We start from the raw sequence: 6,000 nt of genomic DNA on the forward strand, positions 1-6,000 counted from the left end.
GGGCTTTTATAACTCTCCTGTCTCCTTAAGTGAATGTTTTTTTAGGCACCCTGCTTGATATAAACAACTCCTGTACCCTTTTTTCATTTTCACCCCTGATCCACATGTCTCTCTATGCTGGTACCAAACTTTAGCAAGAACACTCTATGAATTACATTATGACATAGAGCAAAAAATACTCCTGCCAAGAAAATCCGTTATTTTTTAACTTAGATATTTGTTTTATTATACCAAAAAAAGAGGCAGGCTGAACAAAAGCAGACAGAAAATTATTCAGGCTGAGTATTTACTCTTAGTTACTGCTATTCAAAAGGTGAGGATGTGATTTCAGTGCTGCTTCAGGTATCAAAGCACTCTTTCTGCAGGTATTTATCTTGCAATTTTAACGCTGTGACAACTGCCCAGGACCAGCAAGTACAGTGTGTACTTGTTTATTCTGTTCCTCATCACGTGCTTCCCAAAGCTCTACTATGTACAGCAGAACAAAAACAACACTTAAATCCTGCAGATTCAAGAGGAAGCAGAAAAAAAAAGCATGGTTTAGGCAATAATACAATCTTTTTACTGCATGATGCAATTTTGCACCTTGATTATGGAAATGAATAAATCAGTTTTCCTGTGGGAAAAAATGTACATGGAATACATATACATACAGATATGTATATGTATTTTTACATATATACATATATAGTTTTTACATATATATACATATATAGTAATATATGTATATATATGTATATATATGTATAGCTTTCTCTCTCTCTCAGAGTCTCTGTATAGAAACACAAAAAAGATGTTGATGTCACTAATTTGTTGAAGAACTCCATTGCATTTTTTAAATAGGAAACCTAAAACCAAGTGCCAGTTGAGGCCAGTGTAAGTAAGCTAACAGTACCAGTTTTACATCAGGAGGATCTTTGGTAACTTGGTCCTGTTCCAAATGCGCCAGGAGAGATGACAAAGCAAGAATAGAGATGTGGCACTCCTCAGTGTAACCACAGGGCCTCTAAAAACCACCACTTAGGGGCATGCTGAAAGTTTGTTCTGCAGTGGGTGTACCCAGTCTAGGGGTTAAGATCTGTGTTCCTGCTGGCAGGATATGAACACCTGCACACTACAATGTGTCAGTCATTCAGTGCCCTACTTACTGTCAGCCTCACAGCCCCCAGCTTGCCTTCATTTAAGTAGAGGTACACAGCAAAGTCTGGATCTAATCCCAGCTGCTGTTTCCCCCGCATTTTGTTTCTTCCTCAGCTTGTACCAAAAGCACATGTTAGTGGAGGGGCTAGTGCTGGGACACTGCTCTGAATAAAAACTGCTCTTTGGGTGGCTGCTGATGCTTAACAGACAATGCTCCCAGTCTGTGGGCTGCTGGGTGGTTGGTATTTACAAAGATACCCATATCTGATCTGTGTAAGCAACCCATAAAAGCCTCAAATGCAGATTAGGAAAGCAGCAACTTTATTCTGTGTTAACAGTGGATATTCTTTGCTGGAGTCCTGCTTTGAACTACCTCACCAAACTAAGTACTTGTATGTATTCTGCTACATAAAGCACAACCCTGCAACCACACCACCCCACAATGTCCTTCCCTAAAGGCTCAGGGTGAGTTTTAAAGTTTACCTCTGCAGTGTGATACTAGTTCAGATCATTTCTGCAGAGGTCTCTTACACTAACTGGGAGGATGGGACACCACCTATGCAACCCTTGCAACACCGGGCCACAACTTCCTTCTGTGGCCTCCCACCATGGTTTTGCAAGGTATCTGAGGGCTGCTGAGAAAGCAAGACAGAGATTGTATCTTTTAAGAATCAGAGGCTTTTTAGTGGTTGGAATGGTGTGAAAGGGGACACACCACAAGCTGCCATCAAGACTGCTTGGAGAAGCAGGCAGTGCTCATGATGAAGGTGTGACTGCCTCCAGATGCAGAAGTCAGCAATGTCTGATATTATTTCTCAGATAATCATCAGCACAATACCAAATTGAAAATACATGGAAATACCAGGTTCAGGAAGGAATGGAAATATGTGAACTAAACTTCTTGGTATAAATCATATATGAATAAATCAGTGATCAGTGCCTATTTGACTACCTATTATTTTTGGAGAAAGATGCATAAAGATACTATTTGTACTGCAACAGATTAGATATAGATTAGATATATATATATATAGATATATACGTGACTGTTGTTAAAACACAGTTTGTCAAATTTGTTGCCTAATATAATTCTTCTTTGCAATTATTTGGAACATTTGCACCTATTTCAGAAGTAAAATTAAGGCAGTCTACCTAAACCTAGTGATGTCAAATAACACAGGAAACACAGAAACCTCACCAGTCTCTAATAAATGAGCAGTTGTTCACAAATTTCTTTGATTGGAAACAGAGTGTGAGCAGCCAGCTGCAGAGAGGTGGCCTTGTGACTGCAATCACAAGATGGGGGATCAGAGAACAGGTTGGGCTGGCAGGCTTCCCACCAGTCCCGTGGCACCCTGGCTGCCTGTGCTGCTGCCCTGCCAGCCCAGCAGTCTGAGGAGCCGATCCTGGACCCTGCAGCAGAGCCTCACCCATCCCTGAGAAAGCAAGGTGGCTGAAATGCAGATGCTCTTTGAAGTATAGGATCAAATGTGTCTCTGAGCATTTCTATCAAAAGTTGATACTTTATTCTGTTTTCAACAAAACATACACATGGGGAGTTTTACTGGTTTTTAATAAAGCCAAGTCATATTTCTGGAAAATTCAGGCAAATGTTTTTTTTCATTTATAAAATGCCAGCTAATTAGAGACAGAGAACAAGAAAGAGCTTTTGGCTTACATGGATTATACCACACAGACTCATTGTGAGAAAAGGAGGGCTGGTGCCCCTGGAAGAGAAGAGGAGGTTTAATAAGAGGAAAGATGATAGAACCATTAACCCCTGTGAGACTGCAAAGGTTAAAGTATCTATTTTCCAGAGACATCCAGGGCCCAAAAGTGGAAATAGCAGAGAGCAAATGAACATTGAGCTGGAGGATCTGTACCCAGAGGTACAGAACACCTGAAATTTTGATGAGACGTTCTCTACCATTCACGCTTCATGTCATCATGGACAATGCTCATATACCCCATGTATACCAAAAACACCTTTGTTTTTTGTTCCTAGCTTTCTGCAAATACAGATGTGGTTTCAGAAAACAAAATACCAAAAACCTCAAACCAAGCATGTGATCTGATTCAAGTGGATTGATTTTAATACTTCATAGGGATAGGATTTTCCACTGCAATCTGCCCTCAGGAGGTTGCTTTCATCCAATGCAATGATTTGCATCATGGTTTTGCAAGACTCTGTTCATCAGGAGCCCAGCAACCTGTTTTCTGGCAGCAGCTTTTGTAGCTCTAACCATTGCATTCAGTGAAGGCAGTTTGGTGAGCCAGCTCGCAGAGGGTGTTGGCCGAGACAGCTATGATAAATATTGATAAACAAGAGAATTGTTGTCAGCTGCTGAGCAGACACCCGGTGAACATTTCATCACTAAAGGGGATAAGGTGCTGCTCAGCTACTGGGACAGCTGTGCCCAGGCTCACTGTGCCTGGCCAGCCTAGCCCAGCCTGGGCATGACCACTCACGACGTCTCATCGGTTCAGCAGACGCTCCAGTGCACCGGCGGCACATGCCTGGCAGAAAAGGAGGCCAGTCAGCGTCTCTCCACGCCCAGCTGTGCAGCACCAGCCCCGTCCCAGGTGCTCAGAGCAGCACAGCTCCGAGACACCGTCCCGGCTGACGCACCAGCTGGCCTTTGCCCTTTTGATAGCCAGGTTTCCTGCCCTGTTCATGTGCTGACAATTTTCTGCCTCTTTTAACAACACAGCATGATTTATTATTCCGGCACAGAAAGAGAAAAAGGAGACACACAAACACAAGCAGAGAGGAAAAGTGGAAAGGGCCATGCAGACAAATGTAGATCTGAAATTTAGACTCAGTAGAAGAACACGAATGGGGAATGTTTACTTTTAGCTCTTTTGAAGACTTGCTGGGAAAAAACAAAGTCAAAGGGGGAGGCTAACCTTCTTGAAAATGCACACCCACAGCTGCTAATCAGTTGCCTGTCCTCTGGCAGGCAGCCTCACTGCTTTTGGCCTCCTTCCTCTCCCACTTTTCAGCTCTGTGTCAGTTTAGATTAAAAATTCAGAGTGCAGGGAGTTTCTGTTGCTCTTGGTTTGCAGAATTACTAACAAAAAGGAGCTGTAAAGTTTATTGAAATGTCTGGAAATACTGCCACAGAAATACTACATCAAAAGTATTCACAATGGGCATCTTGTATAGACAAGATTTGCTTCTGAAATGCTCTATTACATTGTGAGAGAAATGTGACAGAAATGCTTGTAACAGCACTGAATCAGAAAATACAGGCCCTCTCCACTTGTGACTAGCAAGCAACAAATAGGAAAAAGGCAGCAGGATTTATTCTTAACCGTTGCACAAGGCATTGGAATTTCTATATAAACAGAGAGAGATGTTTCTTTTAACTACAAGAGTATTATTATAAATCCCCAAAAGCCAATGCAATTTTACAACACAGCTGATGCTTCCAGTATATATTTCCTGTTCCAAAAAAACCCTGCTGTCAGTTTATGCTTCATGCTTGACTGAGGAAAGCAATACGGCGAAACATGCGAGCAGAAGGAATGTTAAGACAGCTATTGACAAAAGCTTGCATTCACAATTCTGGCATTGCTGTACTATTATGGTAAAAGATTGTGCTGTGTGGTTTTTGGTTTTGATGGGGTTTGTTTTTGTTTTGCTGTAACTAGCAAAAATGGGCACTTGCACATAGCAGCCCTATCTAGGGGTGTTTTTGTGCCTTGTTATCAGCAGCATAAATGGATCTATTACAGACACATGCTTAGAAGTGCCATTCCTTTGTGGGGAAAAAGCACCTGACTTGGCAGCTCTGAAGCCACCTCATTTGACCTTTGGCTTTAATCAAAATCAAGTGTGTTCCAAAACATGCTACAGCCTCAAGGGGCTCTCAACATCCCGTTTCAGCATCAGCTTCTCAGACAGCAGAAGCTTCTAAGCCAGTTTGAGTGTCTAGTAGCCCAGCATTTATTTTAAACAGTTCTATGTCATGGCATGCATTCTGTGCAGGAAGATTTCACTTGCAATTAAAAAAAAAAAAAAAAAAAGTCTTACTCAATAGAACTTAGATAATTTCCATGGCAGTTCCTGACACTGCATTTTTTCCTAATAGAGGCAGGCAGTAAAAGCTGTAATAGCTTCAGAGGGCCCTCAGTGGCACCCCAGGCAAGCACACCTATATCATTCCCACACTAGGAGAATACACAAAAGTACAGACAAAAACTTTGAAACACGAATTCCAGGGGAATGTCCAAAGTGTCACTAAGCATATGAACAGCACATACAAGGCTCAAAAATCATCTCTTCTTTGCTGAGCTCTCAGACCAGAAACAATCTTTCCCTAGCGGACCTCACAAAGCCACCCTTAGCCAGAACAACCTTCTGAAGGTGGTGGGAAGGGGAATAACTCACTCTGCTCACATCTGCTCTATCTTTGATCACTTCTTCCCAAACCAGGAGTGCAGAAGGTACCAGGTATCAGCACTGCAGCACCACACCTGACAACACAGAGTGTGACTTCCACAATGTGTTTCCCAGCATTACTTTATTGGGAAAGTCTTACAGGTTCCACTCAGAAGTAGATTTTGAACAGTAGGTGAAAACACTCAGTGAACAAAACAAGGCAGAATTGTAAAAAGAATAGAGTAAGTATTTCAGAAATGGCCATTGCCATGGCTTCTTTTCTCCTTTGCACACACAGGTTGGCAGTTGCTCTTCAGAAGAAAACAGGCAGGATGGAAACAAAAAGCACTGCAGAAATCATATTTTAAGACCACCAGTCAATAAATCTTTGTGCAACCAAACTTGAAAAGAAAAACCAAAACAGTCAAGTTCACTTGTGAACACAAATGAAGGTGGCATCTTCTGAGATTCTCCTG

Source organism: Oenanthe melanoleuca, chromosome Z, assembly GCF_029582105.1.
Source record: "Oenanthe melanoleuca isolate GR-GAL-2019-014 chromosome Z, OMel1.0, whole genome shotgun sequence".
Classification (NCBI taxonomy): Eukaryota; Metazoa; Chordata; class Aves; order Passeriformes; family Muscicapidae; genus Oenanthe; species Oenanthe melanoleuca.